Source organism: Opisthocomus hoazin, chromosome 7 (assembly GCF_030867145.1).
Source record: "Opisthocomus hoazin isolate bOpiHoa1 chromosome 7, bOpiHoa1.hap1, whole genome shotgun sequence".
Lineage (NCBI taxonomy): Eukaryota > Metazoa > Chordata > Aves > Opisthocomiformes > Opisthocomidae > Opisthocomus > Opisthocomus hoazin.
Genome location: NC_134420.1, coordinates 24,066,195 through 24,087,004, shown reverse-complemented (window position 1 = coordinate 24,087,004; position 20,810 = coordinate 24,066,195). Strand labels below are relative to the sequence as shown.

At 38.4% G+C, this 20,810-nt stretch overlaps 1 protein-coding gene across 1 annotated transcript in view; it reads right to left on the bottom strand.

Moving 5' to 3' along the window:
• CD44 (CD44 molecule (IN blood group)) overlaps positions 1-20,810 on the bottom strand; it is a 117,616-nt gene that overhangs the window by 77,470 nt on the left and 19,336 nt on the right. The window contains exons 7-8 of the mRNA XM_075425981.1: positions 15,057-15,174; positions 1,975-2,134 (exon numbers count right to left, since the gene is read on the bottom strand). The gene's annotated coding sequence lies outside the window, so the exon portion shown is untranslated. The remainder of the gene's footprint in view (positions 1-1,974; positions 2,135-15,056; positions 15,175-20,810) is intronic.

Here is a 20,810-nt window from a genome sequence, read left to right as displayed (position 1 = left end):
ATTTTTTTCCCCACATGCTTAGCAGCCTGTAAGATGTGTGCTCCTGCAGCAGCAATGACTGTCAGATTTTCCACCAGCAATGAGATCACAACTAGGATTAAAGAATTTCCTCTTCCATTGCATATGATGTTCTTTCCTTTCTTTTTATTTGATTTCTTCGCCAATCCTTCTGGCATAAACCACAAAACTGGAGCATAAACTATCTATTTCCCTCAGCACTTTCAGCAAAGTGGTTATCATCCTTCCCAGCTCTCAAGATAGAACTCTGTATTTTAAAGAACTTTGCAATTCTGACTTAGAAATTAAATTGATTGCACGTTTATAAGAATATGTATTTACATTTACGTTCTCATTTATGCATATTCATATCTTAATGGAAGAAATTACTAAATTAAGCGAGAAAGTGAAGCAGTTCTAATCAGTGCAGAAATGTTTGTGTTGAGCCTAATAGCTTCTCCTTCAAAGGCTCAGTCTGGATATTCATCTGTGCAATGCAAACAAAATTATTCCTCCAAAATGGATTTTCTCCTTTGAAAAGATGAATTTAAAATCTTTATTCATCAGTTCTTCCCTACTTTGTTAGCCAGAGAAAATAATTTATATTTCACTGCAATCAGAAATAACTAGATAGGTCAGTGTTGCAAAAATCCTTCACAGTTCTCTCTTACAAGAGCACTTTTAAAGGGGAGCAAATAAATGATTTTGGGCTCTATACTGATGTATGTGGTCCCATTGGCTTGCCAGGGAGTGCACACGGTGATCAGAATTTTACAGCATGTGAGAAAAAACTTGTAACAATGAGGCTTGTTTTCCTATACAATCACTCCCAAAGGGAATGGAGATAATAATAGAGCCGAGCAAAGCAGTGGGTAACACAGAATATTGAAAATATTCTTCTTTGCCAGGACCAACAAACTAATTTGGATGTTTAAGCCACATTGCTTTGGACATATGCAGATGTGTACAATTCAAAAATAAGCCTAAATAGATACACTACTTTGCTGGGAGGAGTTGAAGATGCACTGGAGTGCTCGTAGGAATTTTTCATGGTTTGTGCACAATTATCTCCATGGTAATAAAGAAAAATATTTGTACACGGACAGAGAAGATCATGGATTTACAGACAATAATAGCTACAGGAATACTAATGCAGGACCACTTGACAATCTTCATGCACTTTTCCTGCTACCCCACACTAAGTAAAGCCCTAAATTATTTCAGTGACCAAGAACGCAGCCATTATTTAGAAAAACCAGGTACTTCCACAGTAAGATGGCCTTAGAGTAGCTGGTATTTTTTCTAATTAGCAAGAGTCAGCAATGATTCAAAAATTCAGAACATTGTCCACTGATGCCTTTGATTAGCTTTCTTCTATTCATTTCATGAAGAACAACAAAAAAATTCACAAAACCTTCTTCAGTCCAGAACAAGCAGGTTTCATGAGGAAATCTGATGCTTGCACCAATTTCATCATACCTTTGGGATCTCAGAAATAAAGCGGTTGCCATCCAGCACAACTCCTTTTTAATACATACATCCATCTGGGCTCTCGAATCCCAAAATCAAAGCTTCTCCTGGTTTTAGTTGCAAGATACTGAAGCTACCCAGAAGGGCAAGAGCAGCAGAATGACTTCCTCAAAGTAGCCGTCATCGTCTGTATGGCTATATTTTTCCTTTTCTATTATGTCTGTTCAGCACTCTTGTATTTGGCTAAATAATACTTGTGCATGATACTGACATATTCATTTTCTCAGAAAACTATTAGTTACAAGTTTGATCAATTGCAGTAATTGCGTCATCTTTGCTTTCAGTAAGGTAAACTGAAGCAATTTTAAAGAACATTCTTAGCAATAATAAAACATGAGAGAATGCATAAGGTTTTCTTCAGCCATTTTAACAGTAGATCTCAAAGCACTATTAGGATCCATCTATTTGAACTTAAAAATATTATGGATGAAAATAATCTCTACTTACTTGCTTGATTTCAGGGTTTCTGTATTTCTTCTTCAGATTAATTTATGATACCTTATTTATTTTCACATCACTTGCTGCAAACTGGATGCATAATTTATTGCTCCTTGGTCTTGATACATAAATGCTGATTTTCTGTCCATCAGTAATTATACCTGTTGGTCTGGGAAAACATATTATATTAGCTTACAAAATTTATTCAGCTTTAATTGCCACTGAATTAAATATTGGGGTAAGGGAATAATTTTTCACAGAACCAAGACCATTAACAGCAGCTGCTCTAATTGTCTTTTCACATAACAAGAAGAAAACTTTTTTCTAAAAGCAATTAAACAGCCTTTTCTGATGTTTACAAAGAAAACATTGTAGAACTGACTGAAAATGAAATTGGCTTAAATACAGTAAATGCAAAAATGAATCCATGGTATTTTCATTCTTCACTAAGTAAAATGCCAACAGCAAAAAAGCAGAAGCAACTGTGAGAAGCCAAGTTCATTTTTTTCTTCCAGAACACTTTCTGATGTCTAATACTTAGAAGTTGTTATCTGTCATACAGTTACAGATCCTTTATTTTATATACAAAATGGACAGCAATCTTCTATTCTTGATCACAGGCTCCATCAATAATGTGATATATATTTTATGCACACACTGTGACATTCATTATGAATTTAATTGATATTCACGCTGATGATATCACCAGCAACAGCAGTGAGGATGGAATAAAGCCAGGCACCATGGTCTCTCAGATGAGCCTGAGGAGGGAAACCATTCAAAATAAGCAGCACTGCGAGATTACTGTATATTATTGAGCCTTACTGCAGGATCAGTCAGTTTAACTGATGAACACAATATCAATCCCTGGGTTCTGGGAGCACAGGATGAAAAAAGCACACAGCACACTTAGCTACTTTCAGCAAGTTACATGAGGAAATAAACTCGTATTGAGGCCTCTGTTTAACCAGCTTGGGTGAATAAAGAGGGAAATCGAAAGCAGTGAAAAGAAGAGTTTGTTGAAGACCACTTGACATGAAGAAGAAAACAGAGAAAGCAAATAAAGAAATACAGATGCATTGTGAGAGGTCCACCTATATGAGTCCTGTTACCATGTATGTACACAAGCCCCAAAGGTCAATAGTCCTACACCTATTGAAAGATCTTGGCCATGGCAGTAACACCAGGAGGCTGGGTGAAGGTTCAGATAAGGTTTTTTAGACATTTCTTTCAATCTATATTGTCATGACTGAACTCTCATCAGTTCCCAAACTAATCACAGAATCACAGACTGGCTGAAGTTGGAAGGGAGCTCTGGAGGGATCTGGTTCAAACCCCATGGTCAAGAAGGGCCATCTAAAGCTGGTTGTGCAGGATCATCTCCAGACAGTTTTTAAATATCCCTGAGTATGAAGACTCCACCACCTTCCTGGGGAACCTGTATCATTGTTGTCACCCTCACAGTAAAAAAGTGTTTCCTGACATTCAGAAGGAACCTCCTGTGTTTCAGCTTGTGCCCATTGCCTCTGTTCCTGTTACTGGGCATCGCTCAAAAGAGCCTGGCTCTGCCTTCATTCGTCCCTCCCTTCAAGTATTCAGATCCCCCCGAGCCTTCTCTTCTCCACACTAAACAGTCCCACCTCTCTCAGCCTCTCATCATAAGAGATATGCTCCAGTCCTTTCATCATCTTTGTGGCCCGTCATTGTACTCTCTCCAGTCTGTCCATGTCTCTCACACTGGCAAGCCCAGAACTGGACACAGTACTCCAGGTGTGGCCTCACCAGTGCTGAGCAGAGGGGAAGGATCACCTCCCTCGACCTGCTGGCAATACTTTGCCTGATGCAGCCCAGGATGCCATTAGCCTTTTGTGCCTCAAGGGCACATTGCTGGCTCATGTTCAACTTAGTGTCCACCAGGCCCTCCAAGTCCTTTTCTGTTTTTCCAGCTGGGTAGCTCCCAGAATATAAATATTTTATATCTAACTTCGGAACTTCTACACAGCCTTTGTAGCCATTATTTTTATAATAGCATAATCAGGGGCTTTTCCATCACACTGGATATTTATTGCACAAGTTTTGGAAGAAAACAGCTGCTAACTTTGCAGCAATGAAGAGATGTACACTCCTTTCACTGGAGGTTCAGAATGTCTAACTCAGTGTCTCATGTACTCAGCTAGATCATATTTCACCACTGTAGTTATAATATAAAATGCAGCAGCTGGTGAGCGTAAGCTTGACAATGCCTTCTGGTAGACCAAATAACTTTCAAATAGAGATTCCAAGCAGTTTGTCAGGATTCTTCAATATACCCCTGAATATTTCTTTAAAAATAACATTTTTCCTATTTTGTAGTTAGGATAGAGGGATCCTCTCATTGACCTAGTCCACTCAGCATTTTCAGGTTTTCTTTTCTGTTGTAATTACCAGAGAAACTATTATGTGGTGTAATGGTCAGCTTAATCCCACCTGGATTGTCAAACAATGCATCAAGCATCTACAAATATTCGTAGTAGATGGTCTTCAAAAGCTACCGAGATTTTGGTCTTGCTTCTGTGCAAGACATCAGGGAAAAACAATTTTAATGGTTCAGCCCTAATAATGAAAAGTTATGGACTCACTTCTAACAAAGTGCTGATTTTGCTTTGGAAGCAAAGATAATACTGAATTGAGGAAGACACTGAGCAAAATGAAACAGCTGAATCAGTCCGGAACAATGTACTTGTTGAAATAGGATGGCAAAAACAGAAAATGTATTTGGAAGGGTGAAACAGAACACAAATGTCACTGCATAATTTTTTGGTTTAGAAGATCTCACTATCAAATCATTAGGAGCAAAAACCAGAAAAGAGAAAAATAGTTCAGACATAGGTGTGGTCAGAGACATAAATAATACCATTTGGTCTGAGACATAAATAATACCATTTGTGCACCAGAATCTCATTTCCAGTTAGTAATCAATCATAAAAAAAGAAATGTACGTTGCTGTTTGCTCTTTGTGGGATTCAGTTTCCTGCCTAGTAAACTGTTCTCTGCTCACAGTTGTGAAACATTACATGCAGCTGTACTAAAATACAAGGTACACACTAACCATGTAAACTAGACTGCTGTGTATAACTGATCTGTCTGACCATTTTTTTACTGCACCATGTTTTACATCAACTTTATTGGAAATGGCTTTATGTTCTCATACTCATTAAGAAGGAAGATATTAAATAACAAGTGAGCCAAGAAAACAGAGTTCTCTAGAAACTTTTCCATGTACTAATGATTCCTTTTTTACAGTTACTTTTTTTCTGAGCTCTCAATTAGTCAGATTTTGTTTCATTTTTTGGTGTGACACTGACTCAAATGTACAATTTCAGCTAGAATACCCATGTATACAAGAAACTTGAATATGTTGCATCTAAGTGCAAAATTTCTCCTGTTCACATTCTCCTATGTGTTCCCAACTTTTGCTGAAGTGATTCCTAGAGATTCTCAACTCTATTTGCCCTTATGCTGTTCCTGCTATTGTCAAAACTCATTACCAGATGATAACATAAGAAGAGCTGGACAGACCCAGCTGTCTCCCAGAAAATTCAGCATATACCCGTGGAATATATAGCAGATTCTTTCACTCTGAAAACCAATGGAAAAAGGTTGGCAAAATTGTATTCAAATTTTATCAAAGGGATTGAGCAATATCAGTTTGAAAATCAACACTGGCATTTTTTTTAAATATTGTGATATTCTAGATTAAAGACATTTTCAAACTATTTTTGACTATTTTTATGCTTCCAGGCCTTCAGCAAGTTCTCAATTAAATTGTCCTTACATATTGTTTATGGGAAATCAATGCAGATCAATTTTTTCCCACCACCTATTAAAACAAGCAACTTCATTCATATAATTCACCTATTCAAGTGCAACAGAGATTATTTAATTAAAACTTTTCCTCTTTGACTAATTTTTATATTTCAGTTCCCCTCCCTTTCCTTCCCCTTTTTATATTTGTTCTCTTCAGTTGTTCAATCCCCTAAAAATTTCTTGCAAGAAATGTCAAACTTAATACGTTATGCATTTGAGAAGGTAATTCAGATGGTTGGTTTTACACTGTGTATTTATGTATAATATGATCTCACAAAGAACTTTCTTAACTTGCACAAAGAGCTCTCAGATTTTGGACTTCCCATTTGTTCAGCTGAAGACTTCTGTGGTTTGTAAGGCTGGACAGAAAGAACCAAGCAAAAGGAAGTTAAATTTCATAAAGGCCATTGCTTCCACTACAAAGAAAGCCAAGCTAGGGAGGAAAGAAGATCATGAGGTTCCTTCTGAAGAATCTACCTTGCCATAGCAACCAACTAGAGCTAACAGATGAAAAGGTCAATAATCCCCGATTCTTGAAAATTTGCAGTTTAGTTCTTAACATCCCTCTCATTCCTCCACACCAAAGCAGCTCTAGAATTCATGTTTCTATTTAATTCAAATGCTTAGCAGCAACTTAAAAACGCTTCCAGCAGGTAGAACAATACTGACACACCTGAACGGCAATGGCTTTCTCCCAGATTTCCATGTAGAAATGCAGTGGATATGTAGTGGTCAGAACTACATCACTGCCGTCTTTCCCATCCTGAGAATTAACAAATCCCTTTTCCATGGAGCACTAGTACAGGCACAAAGATGCAGCTGAGATTTAAAAAATGGCAGACAGTGATCCAAATGAAGACAGAGAATGCTCCAGCACTCTCTCAGTAGTCTTTCTGTTTTCACTCCACAAATGCACGGGAAAGCTGTTCATTGTATCAGGTGCTATGCCAAGGAAGAAAGTAATAGATATTTTTGACCCTCAGTGGTCTGGGACCATAACACTTATGCTAAATCTCCCCTTCACCACATCACTTGCCTCCCATGTGCTACCTAGAAAACACTAAATCCTCAAACTGTATTTTCCTGTTTAGTTCAGGAACAGAGAAATACTGCAGAAGTTGATCCTAGTTAGAAATAACTACTGAAAAGTGTTGCTGTCTCTATCAGGTCTGATTAAATGGGATCAGATTACTAAGAAGCTGACAAAGGAAAAATAAAGCTTTATGCTGCACCTCCATTTGTGCAGTACATTCTGTGTTATCTTATGTAACCACAAGCTAGTTTAGCCTCACAAATTGCCCTGTATTAGTCAGATTTTAATGGTTGTGCTTGTGCACTTCTGCAACTATGAAATGTTTATCCAAAAATCTAATAAGCTATATAACCTAAATGACTATTCCAAAGAGGAATACTGCAGCATTCTGGCAACAGATCAGATCTTTGCCACAGTTGCATTAAAACCAAAATATTTTCCCCTCTGTCCAAAAACCCACCCAGAAACAACAGAGGGTTAAGTGCTGAATTGTTAGCATGTAATAATTGTTTACCAAATCTGTTAGACTAGTGGGGAGATGTCCAAAATTCAGCTATGCTTTGGATTCCAGTTAATAGTACTCAATAGTATCCCAAAGTGCTATTTTAAAAACTATTGCAACTACCAAAATGCAAAGTTTGCATGCAAAAATTCTTCAAATAAAATTATGTTAAAAATTGGGTACAGATCAAGACTATAAGTTGTCTGAAAACTCTCCTTTAACAATTATGCTGGAGCATAGTTTGAAAACTAGAAACCATTCTCACTTCTAGCTCAAATTCATTGCTGAATCTTTTGCGTTACTCCACGCTGATCTCAGACTGGTAAGCAGCGGCAGGTAGCACCAGCTTTTACATTTTGCTCTGTCTTTTCTGCTGTATTTTGGGGATATCTACACTGCCAGCTTCTTTCAAGGATTCTGTTGTCTTTGTTTCCACACTGCACTTCTGCTCCAACACTTCTGGAATGTCTTTCAAAGAAGGACGGTTACGTTTCTATCCAATAGACGGCTCTGTTCCAACAGGCAGTATGAGTTAAGGTCAAGACACACCTTGCTCCCCCTCAATGGCTCCCTCCTCAACTGTTAATACATTAAACCTTGTGCCTTGCTCTTTATGCCATATCTCTCTATATGCAAATACACACCATCAGAGACATGTTAGGAGAGCAAAGATAAGGAGGGCAACAAAGTGGCCCTGTAGTAATCTTCGGTTTCTTGTAAAAAAATATTACTGCTTACTTGAAGTATCTTTGAAAATGTTCAAATGTCTTAGGCTTAAGAGTAGGTCAGAGGGAGAGGTCTTCGAAACCCAGCTGGGCAACCTGCATTAACTGACCCTGCTTGAGAGACAGGGTTAGACTAGATGATCTCAAGAGGTCTCTTCCAAGCTCAACCAGGTTTCTGAAAGGACTGAAAGTGCAAAGCCTTGTAGGATACCAAGTCAGAGACGGACCAGAATGTGGATTGTGCCTGATTGTCCTAGGTCGACTATCCCAGAGAACAGGCACTGTTCACGGAGCAGTTCACAGGTACACAGACATAATCAGTGATCAGACAGCATTTAAACACGGGAAGCTTAAATCTGGATTTAGAAACAGGATCATGTGACATAAATAGGCCAGAAAGGATATGGGTAAATTCTATCAAAAATATACAATAAAAAAAAAATAAATCTATCAACTCTTCTCCCGGACCTAAGAAAGTGACTGAATGTCAATTTTAAAACACAGATTTTTACTTGTTCTACAGAGAACTAAAGCAATCATTTTTAAAACAAAACCAACAAACATTTTCTTGTCTGAATGCAGCAGATGTAAGTATGATCAAATCCTTCTGCTATGCAGATTCATGCAGAGAATTTAGTCACTATTTATAAATATAAAACCACTGAAATTCCCATTGTAGCAACTTGTATGTTCACAAGAAGAACATCTAATTTATTTTTGTGTCCCTCTCACTCAATACAGTCCAATTGCTTGCTCTCAGTGAAACCAATTTTCATAAGTATTAAAAGCAACTGAGTTGAGGAGGTTTTCCAGAAAAGGAACTGAAATTTTTCATGAAGAGTAATATATAATGAACAGACTGGAAATTTTTCTTACTGCATCAGGTCTTCTCCGCTTAGAAAAATCAGACAGAATCAGATGCATACATCTGCAAGCACTTCATTTTCCATTCCTCAGTTTGTTGTGACACCTCTGTAGAATCACCATCTGGTCCTACCACTAGACTACGTACTAGAATGGTAATCAGAGACAAAAAACTGTTGCTGCCTGAACTGCTACTTTTACTTCTTCCACTCAAGTTTATTCGTCACCAGTCCCCTAGGCATACCCTTGCATAGAACTTTGTATCTACCAAAGCAAAGCAACATGTAAAAAAGTACTTTCTGGGCTTTACATGTCGACTTGGATATGTTCCTTCCAGACAAGAACTACATTGTTTTAGCTGATATTATGCATGATTCCTATGGGAAAGTTCCCCATAGGTAGAAAGTTGATAGCTTAGATTTATCATTTAAAAGCTCTAAAAATGCTCACATTCTGTCAATTGTCTCCAGCCTCTTCCACAAAATTTTCAGTAGCTACATGAAAAATGACCAAAATTGACACAGCTTTTCTCTTTTCAAACCTATAAATTTACTTACTCCTCCTGCATGAAATTTATTATGCTGAAAGCCGGGAGATCTCAGGGTTTTCACTTTCATAGAGAAAAAGCAAGTTTTGTGGCAATTCATAATCTTTATGAAATGATCAAAAAAATGAAACTGCAAAACTCCTCACAAGATGTATTTTGTTGCCACTTTTGCAGAAGTACAACACCTTCTGACAGTGAAGCTACTTCCGCTTTTTAAAATTTTTTTTATTTTTTTACTAACCTGGAGTTTGAACACTGAGCTGGAGACATTAGCAGTGAATTGGAACAATCTCTCCCTGTGCTAGGATACACGAAGTGAAATACCAGAGCAGGTGAGCCTGAGTACAGTGTTCTGTACTCCCTCCTGTTGATCTATCCTGCTTATTTCAAGTCTCCTCACTGCCATCCTAAACTGGTTCCCTTTGATTATATTTTCCTACACTGAAGGGATTAGATAGTACCATGCAATTCTACCGCTTTCTCATCTCATGCACAATTCTCTCCCCTACTCAGCACCCCCCAACAGCAAAACTCAACTGTGGCTAAGCATGCATGTCCCCTTTCCACTGATAACCTGGAATCTCCTTCAAGTTTTTTACTTAAGTGAACTGCAGGGCAATAATGACCAGAAATTACTTGCTTAGAGCAACAGTGTATCTATTTTAATATTTTCTATATGATGCACTGTTGTATGTGCTATTTACACATCAAAATTCCAGGCAGACTTCGCCACTCCAGATAGGCCATTAACTCAGACGCTAAGACTGGCAAACTGTCTCCAAGTGATAATGTACATACCTACACTAGGCAAAATAAGTACATCAAACAGGTGATCGAGAGTTTGGTATCTGGAGGGAAGTCTTTACTATAGAATTTCTGCAGACTTCAGCCACTCTGAACAGTTATGTTGGTGTAGTCAAGTCAGCCATTTCATCATCTGTGCAATTTATGCTTGGGTGCCACATAGTGACTTCTTGTAGGAGTAAAACAGTGTTTCCAGTTCAGAGATGGGGGAGAAGAAGGCGAGGAACAGTAGAGTACCATAAAATTAAGTACCTAGTTAATGTGTGAGGATGGATATTTTTTGCTTGTAATTTAAATAAGCTCAGCAAGATGACATTTTCGTGTCACCTCCTCTTTCTCAAACTTTCACCTGTGCAGTTCCTCAGATACAGCAGGCCAGCAGTTCTCTCAGTAATTTTGGTGGTTTATACCATCTAAAATGATGACAGGCCATTTTAATCTTTTAATCTTACCTCCTAAATAAAATAAAATGAAAGCATTTTTACCTGCAGGCTCTTTCATAGAAGTGATAGAGGTGAAAAAAGAGCCATTTTTTCTCCTTGGCTACTACTGGAAATGCTACTTAACCCACTCAACTGGTGATGAAGTTCACTGCTGTGTTCAGAAAGATGAGCCTTGGGAAATGTTTACTGAAAAGTGTGTTTATATGGATGAGGTAAGTATTTCCTGCACTGTAGATTAAGGGAATTGGAGAGAGGAACCAGGGATTAACTGTTCACAAAGACTGAATACACATTTAGACAGTAAGTTTGGAAAGATTTTCCAAGCTCACCCAAAGCAATTCCCCATTCAGTCAGTCACCCAGTCACAAAACTGACTTTTCTTGCAATTCTGATCTCTGTCTTCAAAGTCCCACGAATACTGTGGGCTCTTTCTAACAGGCAGCTCCTCCAGAGCCTTCTTGCTCTCATTTTCAGACTCCATACAGTCACCGCACCTCTATCTGTTTGGTCTTGTATTCTTTGGCTTAAAATGTCATCTCTTGGTAGCGGTTATCCTCCTCTCCCATGTGCAGAGAGCAGTATCACCTTTTCCACTTGCCTTTCTAAGCCAAAGAATGCAAATTTCTCCTGAGTGTCCCCATTCCCCTAATTATCCTATTTGCCCTTCTTTGCACCTCTTCCAGCTTCAATCAGTTGTTTGCATATCTACCACCTCTACTAGAAATGCTTTGACTGGTAGCTCTCAGGTGCTTACCTCTGTGTTAGTCCCAGTTCAGACAGTTTTGTGATCAGTCTCTCCATTAAGTGCTTTTCTCCACTGCACTGCTGAATTTCATCTCATCTTTCTTACTCCAGTCCTCAATGCATTCAAACCTTCCTGTCTTACAATCCAGTTCTACCATGTTATGACAACGGATCATCATCTTTGTCATCATCAGTCCAACCCTCCACTCCCAAGGTGCTTCTTTACCTCTTCTTTACCAACTCCTTCTCCACTTTACAATTCTTGTACTCATTCCCTTCTTAATTGATAATTTCTAATATGGCCCTATATATGATGCATTTAGTTCAAATAAATCAGATTTTCTCCACGGCCAAATAATTCCCTGATTTTCTAGAAGAGATAAAATATTTGAGTGGCATAACCTTCTGTTTGCAAAATCACTGTTTGAATGCATCGTTGTTTCAGCCTTTGAGTAATCCTGTCCTTCAAATTTGCTCTGAAAGCTTTCTTCTCTTTCAGGTTGAACTAATGCACCTACGGCTATGCAGATATATCCCTTCCTATGTAAGTGCTGATAAAACATTTGCTTTTGTTCAGTCTGAGCATTGTATGATAAACAGATGCAACATGGCCCCGCAAATTTTTGCATGCTAGCTAACTTGGAAACCTGGGAAAAAGGTTGACACTGATTTAGGTTTTGAATAATAATAGATAAATATCTTTAATCCTGATCACATCCTCACTGCATTGAACATTTTTCCTTATAAACTTATTAGTTTATATGGCTAGAGGACCTCTTGAAATCTATTTTTTATGTTCTTAACAAAGTCTGTCTCAACTAGGTTTCTGTTGATTCTTACTGTAGCCATATACTTCATGTCCAAGACATGGGGTATTTTTGGTAAGCAGATGATTTTGCATTCATTCCCAGCCCTCTACTTATGGTAATAACACTCTGGAGGTACCTATTATCTATATAGGCACAGAGTGCCTTGAATAAGTTTTCCCTTGCATGAGATAGGAATTCCTGATAGTTCCACAACATTCTAATTAAGCAAGTGTCAGTACTGTCTATACACAAGCTTCTCAGCTTTCCTGCTCAAGTAACTTGACTATCAAATCCCTGTCCTTTATACAAGAAAATTACCTGTTTTTTCTCTCTTGAAACTGAAGGACTTATTCGCAGATCTGCTTTTTATTATACTTCCCTTAATTTATAGTGGATCATCATTAAAGTCACAAGTATTTTCTGTGGCCAACTCTTCTATATCATCTTTGTAGCATGTTTTACTACACACCCAAACCAAGCTAAATAGCATCACCCCTTTCTAATTCAGGAAACAATCCACAAAGAAATATGTTAATATCAAATCTGGGAATGTCTAAGGCTTATCATTGTAAGTGGCATTTCTTTTCTAACTTTTATCAAGAAAGCTAAAAATCTCTCAGTCATGCAATTCCCAAAAGTATTTCCTAACACCATTAGAAATCTGAAACATCTATACAGGTTTCAGTATTGTCCTATGATAACTTCTTTTACCACTCTTAACTAGATTTCCTTTTGATCCAAACCTATTCTCCTTAAGCCACGCTACCTGCTTTTTGTTGTGGTTTTTGTTTGTTTGTTTTTTTTATATCTGATCGTATCCTGAGTGTGTGGCATTATCTGTCTGCCTTAACACCACCTAAATGTATAAATAGTGTTTTTTGTATATGGCATACCTCTTGGTACCTACAGTCCAGTCATGATTCTTACTCCACCACGTTCCTCTTCTCCCCACACTGTCTAGTTTCATTTCCCCTACCATCTCAACTTCCTCCGTTGCGTTACCAGGCTGTGGTACTACTATATAAATATTTGGTTTCTCACTGACCACACCCAGTCTCTGAGACGAGATGTAGTTCCTTCAGTACCTATACTGTTCCCTGTTTTCATCTATGTGATTCCTTTTGCTGTCTTTTTGTCCACTGATCATATTCCTTTGATGAGCAAATACTAAGCCTCGAAATCATGCAAGTATCTCCCCACCTTCTTCCCTTGTTCCTTACTTTAAAATTCATGTGTCTCATTATCATTGCAGTGATTTCTCCAGGTAATTGGACAGAAGATGGTTTGAAGTAGGTCACCCCTTAGGTCTTTACCTTTTTTACACTCCCTATTATAGCACAGTTCTTAATGAGCAATATATCAGTCAGAAATGCAACATACCAGCTCCATACGAGTGTTGAGGTTACTGGCAGAAAAATATTGTGGCAGAGGGAAGTCTGTAAGGCTCGGATATAACAGCAGATTACCCAGTTCCAGTGTTCATGCTAGTTCTTGCACTATATTTTTTTAAACATTTGCCCAGACTTATTTTTTAAGACTACTTCAAAGCATTTTGCAGTCTCATAATTCCTCCAAATTTTTCAGCTGATTAATTCTTGTAGTACTTCCTTCGGATTGCAGTAAATTCCTCTCCTTCTTTGGCATTCACATGCTTCAGCTTTTGCAGACTGTTATCAGGATTCCCTCTGAGTTATCATTTCACATTTCCCTCCCAAGTCAACCCTTCTAGACCGTAATCTTTTTGCTGCCATGCCTTGCTCTAGAATTTTTGCAGTTGATCAACAGCTTTTTATGTGAGCCCTCGACTTACACAGAATATTCATCCTGCCTTACCAAACATCCATTAACTAAAAATAACACTGATTTTTTTTTGTACTGCCATAGCTATGATTTACAACCTCATTACTGAATGAAGTCGTAGAATTACAATACTCTTCATGCTGACAACTAACTTAACCGTTACTTGATTGTTTCTCCCAGCTTTAGTCATGCTTTGTCTCTTATTGTGTAGTACAGCTTTTGGGGATGAGGAGACATCTTTTTCTACATTGTCTCTGTGCAGAACATCATAAACTGATGCCTTCGTACATGAGGTGGACCATAAGCATTAACCAACAAAGAGCATATAGTGACCACAGCACATCATCTTGTAGGAATATAGAATAGCAAATACTTGTTTTCGTTCATGGGTTTGTTTTTTTAGTTATCAACTCCTTGACATGGAAAAAGGTAGCAGAGGTGATTCAGTGTCTGCAGAAAGTACAAAGAATCCTGAACAGTTTGTTACTGTGCAATTATCCAAGGTTTCTAAATTTGCCCTTCAAATCTCAAATTTGACATGATTGCATAAAGGTGCACTCAGATGAAAAGAATATTGACCCTAAACTTGTTCTTATCATGAAGTTCTGAAAAATTATCATCATGAAGGTTTAAGCACAAACACTAGGTATCTGAATGAAAAGTCAGTCACCACTGTTGTGAGAAAATTGCCTTCAGCAGCATTTGACAAAGACCACTTAGCTTAGAAACAGAGGGCCTATGGGCTTGCATTAACCTCCAATTGCAGTGTTGATTTACAGAGGAAACGTTCCAAATTTCTTAGTCTCAGACTACAGGTTGTAATTAATTTTCCTTTGCAGAGACACTGGAAAAAGGAGAGTATTAGAAAGGGTCTCTTTGTCCTTTTCTCATACAGCATTTGATGTGTGCTGAATTTCCTTGCGGTTTTATTACTGTGCACTGAGACCTGGAAAGGCAGATCCTAACATACTCACCGTGAAGTGTGTGGTCATCAGCTGTGGAAATACAAATGTCCCATTGTTATTTTTTTCTTCCAAACAAGACCAACTTTTCCTTCACGGACATGAAAACAGATTTGGCATGTGCCTGTCTCTGAATGAGATGGAAGAGAACGTAAATCCTTCAAGAGCTCTACAAGGAATCCTTACAGAGTAGAGAGTTGGGTTTTTTTCCCCTCTTTTTCTTTTTCAGCAAAAAGGCTGTCTTTTGGTTGCAAGTAATGGCTTAGAAACTCAGCAACCTAACTATGGTTCAATGTGAGTAGTAAGAATGAATTTTAGAGAGGAAACAAAGAGTTGTGGAAGAGAGAGAGAGGAAATAAAAAAGGAGAAATCTGTGAGAAGAAAAGAAGGGAAAGAAAAATGAAGGGTAGAAGGAGTCGAGCACAAAATCCTTCCAGTGAGTTCCGATACTAGAGTACATGGATGTACAAATAACTGCACAGACACCAGAGCACTAACACTATGAGCACTACTGTATATTTGTCTTTTTTTGTTTTGTGTGCAGCTTCCCCTTGAAATTACTTCAGGCAATTCAAAGGAAACATTGGCTGCCCACAGAAATCCTAAGAAACCTGGAGAAGTTCCAAGTTTTGGGGTTTTTTTTGTCTTTGCCAGCCATTTTGAAACAAAATCTACTGAGTGAAATCTGACTCATTTCCTCTGACTGTATGTTCCAGAGCCCTGCAAGAATCTTTCCATTTTCTTCCTCCATTCGAGGATCTAGCTCAGTTTTTCATGAAGTATTTTTAGGTCATGTTTTTATGAAGAATAAAAAGCACTAAGAAAATGCCAAAGCATTATGAAATGAGAATGGAAAAAATTATATACAAGGTTTAGCTAATAGCTCAAATATCCTCCCTATATCTCTGTCTTTTTGAAAAGATGCCAGACAGGGCTCAATTTCATTTCAATATTGTAAATGAAGAAAAACATTTTATTATATTCAGGGAAAGGGAAGAAAGGAGGGAGAGACTGGCTGTGTAGGGAAATGCATTCTGATGAGGAAAAAAATCCTTAAATAAATAAGTTTTAGGGATCTCAGATTGGAAATAAAACACACAGTCCTATAATTTTAGATTGTTGCTTGTGTTTCCAGTCAGTCTTATGTAGAGAGAAACATATTTCCATTTACTGGTGGCTTAGTAGCTACTATTGGTTACTCTACATTTTAAAGCCATGTAACAATATCTGCTTAAAAAATCCTATTTTAAAGGTCTGCTAAATTTTGAAACAATTTTTTTGTGGGTGTCTGCTGTGTTAATGTACATTTAGTTTTTGGAAAATTTCAATCAGAATAGTTTGGTCTTTTCCAAACGCAACACTAATCATGTATTGTTTTATTTGAATATCCATACTTCATTTTTTTTCTTTCAATTCTTCTAACACCCACATAATTTACAGTTCTACATGGGAGTGGTTGTTGCATCAGCAGCATGCCATATTCCAATCCTATGAGTGCTGCTAAAATTCTAAGAGTAACTGCATCTCATATACACCCAGTGGCTCTTTGCGCCTATGATTATCAAATATTCCACCTCCACAGGGCATGCCCAAGCATGGGGCTAAGCACAGCTGTCCCTGAAACTGCCAAATTCCACGTAGCCACACAACCCCAGAGAAACAAAGCAGCTGCCACAGTCAAGGAGAGGACAAGAGTTGACCCATATACAAGTGGACTGCAAAAAGAAGCTTGCTGAAAGACCTGGCAGGGAGAGAAGCAGACCTGGGCTGACTCCGTAAGGAAACAGGCCAGCAAGCGAGAGAGAAATTCCAGTGTAGAATAGAAGCAACAGAAAAGCTCAGCTTCGTGTTGAAAGAAATAAAGATGGCAGCCATGTCCACACTCACACTCAAGCCATTTCCCTTTCTCCTGCCGGAAGCATTGCCCCACTGGATGTACAGTAAATGCATTCCAGAAACACGGTCACTCTACGCTACAGCCTCGCTGTCATCTGCCACTCCCGCCTTTTTCCTCTAGTGATGGTCTGGTTGTAAGCATCAGTCCACCACAGATAAACATCACCGTTAACAGATGCAAAGGCTGGGATAACAGCTCAAGATAGTTTTCTACAAGGCAGCACTTCCGGAGGCTTTTTTTCATTTCGCTTTTTGAAAACCAAGCAGGTTGCATCGAACTTCTCTTTTTTTGGTTGCAAGGTTAAGATTCCAAAATGAGGAAATACCAGCGTTCATTAGCGTATCATCATAATTCAGTCCTGTTGTATGCAGAAGGAAGCCACCTTCACAATTCCACAATCATATGCCTTCCTTCTTCGCAATACCTTATTTAGCATGCATGCTACAAAACACTCTGGGAATGCAAAAATCTCAAGTAAAATTGATTATGGTCGGTAGCACCCACAATCCTCACAGAGACTGGGAGGTGTACAGCAGTTAGAATAAGGGCCTGCAGGAGAAAAAGGTGTGGTCAGGGTTGAGATTAAAGGCTAAACTGAATTCCTCTCTCTGCCACATATTTTCTACCTGAAACTGGAGAAATTACTTGAACTAGTTTTTTGTTTTTTTAAACAAGTGAAGGCTGCATGTTAACTTCTGGGTGTCTAAACTGAAGCTTCAGCTCCAGTAAAAGAAATCTAATTGGTTCACAGCTGTAAGTGAACTTACAGAGTGCTACACTTTGAAGATATGAAGTTTAGTTTACTCCTACGTATTCTAAAACATGATTTCCTGCATGTCTCAGTTTGGTCAGAATTGCACATGGTGTTAGCAAATAGAACTGTATTGTCTCAAATTCAGCTAATTGTTTCTTTTAATCATAGAGCCTCCTGGAGGTGATAAGATTTGCTTGTCTCCGGGGCCTTTTTAAAGACAAACTACTGCTTTTGAAGCATTCAGACACTGTAGAAAAGCACGAGTCATCTCAAAGCACATGGCTTCTTGGTCATCAGACACAGTCCCTAAACACTAAACATAGAATAATGAGGCATAAACAAAACACTGAAAAGATGCTCATTAAGTGAGCACTGTCTATGTCATGCACTAAGTGAATCTGAGGTCCTGGGAGGGTGAGGGAGGAGGAAGCATGTGACCGTGCATTGAAGAAAGCCTTGTAATCAGATGTATAAAGAAGCCAAAATCACGGAAGAGCAGACTTGGAATGTTTGACTTTGGGACTGTCATACTATTCTCTTCAAACTGTATGTCTATGCAATTATCAGTTTATTTCATGTCTTAGTTAATTTCAAATGGTTTGATCTAATTTCTCTTATGCTAGTAGTAGGGCACCTAGGGATATCTATCACCAGGTTAAAGACAGTGGCTCTGTGGGGAAGCCAGCAACTAAGCAACAGGGAGAGAGAGCGCTGAGCTACTGAGATGAGCATATTTGCAGATGACCTAGGGTAAGGAGACAGAAAAAAACCCAACATCCCAAAACACCCCATTTTCCCTGGAATTTCCTGATTATTAGCCAAGCTCACATTTGAGCAAAACAACCTATACCAGCCAAACTGGGTGCATCCTCTAGAACCTCAGTGCTGGCAAGATAGAATTGAACACACACCACTTTCATCCTTGGGAGCATCTCTCACCAACAAACCTCTTATCTGCCCCCTCTGAGTATCGTATGGCCTCCTGTTTCAGGGCTGAAACTGCTCTGCCTGCACTCAACCAACTCCAAGTAATCTTAGAAAATTCTGCTGTGATTTTCTCCTCCAAAGACCAATTTCACTCTGAGGCACCACTGCTGGGCAGAGCAGCAGAGACCTTTTCAAATTAAAATGCAACTTTAATAGCTACAGCTTTTTAGACAATTTCTGGGCTATCTAAAATGTAAATCCAGTAAAAACATTCCTCCTGTACTTCTCAGCATGAAGAAACCCTTGCCAAAGAAAAAAAATCTGTGCTTTAAAACTCCTGGAGCTCACTGCAGGAGATTTTCCACTCCTGTCCTACAGAGGACATTTTCCAGTTCCAAACTCTCGTATCAGCTGGGGAATGCCCTGATAGAATTAGTGGGATGCTTAATCTCAGGGAGTCACGAGGAGCCTGAAATAGCAAACCACGTGCGGTAAGAGAGAGAGAAAGTAAGGAAGGCTCTGCAGACTGTTAACAACACAACAATTTCATCTGAGTGTAAATCTAGTCAATAGTTACTACACCACACCAGACTGTAACCAGCATTCTCTTAAACTGAGAATGGGAAATTATACCAAATCTGCAGGTGTTTTAAATTTTTTTCCCCTTAACTAGCATCCAATAAAGGCAGAGCAATCATATTACATATTGGTAACAACCCACCCAAACTATGAATTAGTAAAGATTGCTACGATTCAGAGAGACACGGGCTTTCAAATAAAATCCTGAAGGGAATATAAAATTTGGAAGTTTTAAAGGAATTAAGGAAGTAGGCTAGAGGACCATCCAGTGTAATATCTTGTCCTTGAGTGAACAAGATGTGACACTCTAACAGGGAAGAGAAGAAATCCTGGCAACGTACTCTTTCAAATACTAGGAATCAAACTATTTATATGTTCTACTTAAAGAACTCAAGACAACACATCTAATGCCATTTCTAAAGTACTTTTCAAGTGAGTGTGATTTTTTTCTTAACTAAAAAGTCCTTCATATTCCAAGCTGCCAACCCAGCATTATTCAACAGAAACTTAATTAACATAGTAACCTCTAATAGTGAAGTTCGCTTTTCTCTTAGATTCACTTTCTATTCTAGCAACATTTTATTTTCTATTTCCTGATCGCTATGTTCCAAGCACCACGAGTTTTGCCTCTTTAAGAGACAGGAACTTTATTTTAGTACCCTTCAAATCTGATAGCTAATGATTTACATTATTTTGCTGTTATCTTTTGATTGGCATGAAACAAATGTTCCTATGATGCTGTTTGGCTTTGGTATCAGATATACTGTACAATTTCCATCTCAACATTAAAAATACAAAGTAAAATACAAAACACATCAATTCCATTTTCTCCATCCACCGATTTTGCACAGCAATATCTAGTCACTGTTTATTATACGTGTACTTATAATGGGCAAAAATTTTGTTTAGCAGTCCGTCATCAGTAATTGACTCTAACTGCAGGCTACATTTAAGGATAAATGTGTGTCACTGCAATACAGCAATTGATGGAAAGCATATTGTTTTGACAACTGCTTATTTTAGAAGAATACACTGAAGAATTTAAGGAGGAAGAACACAGTGACTTGGAATCTGACCAGAACTCTGAGTCCTGTTCTTAATGCAAAGGAACATTCATACGGATAGTTACAGCAAGGTAGTCATCAGCACTCTGTATGCAGTTGATTTAATCCTGACTAAAGCCAAATGCACAGCTAGACGGGCAAAAAAGATGGAGAGCCCTTCTGAGAGTCATGGGCAGGATGCAGAGAATGAAACTAGGTGCCCTGTTAGTCATCTGCACCCCAAAACTTTTCTGCCCATTAGCCAACAGCTCCTTATTCACGGCTGGCGATTACTACATTTCCATGGCATAAACCTCCTCTTCCCAGTCACACCCTGAGCTCTTTTTCTCACCCAGGAAATAAGCCACAAGCAGGTTGCTCTGCTGCTTTTCTGGTTTCAGCAGTACCTTATTTTGTAACGCATTACTATAATTATTGCTTGTTTCTGGCCGTTCCCGTAATAATTTTCCAGCTAAAAAAAAATTTCCAAAACAAGTTTATGATGCATTGAGGGGAAAAAAGAGCAAGTATGTAGGCAACAAGTGATTATTTCCTTAAGTGCTAAA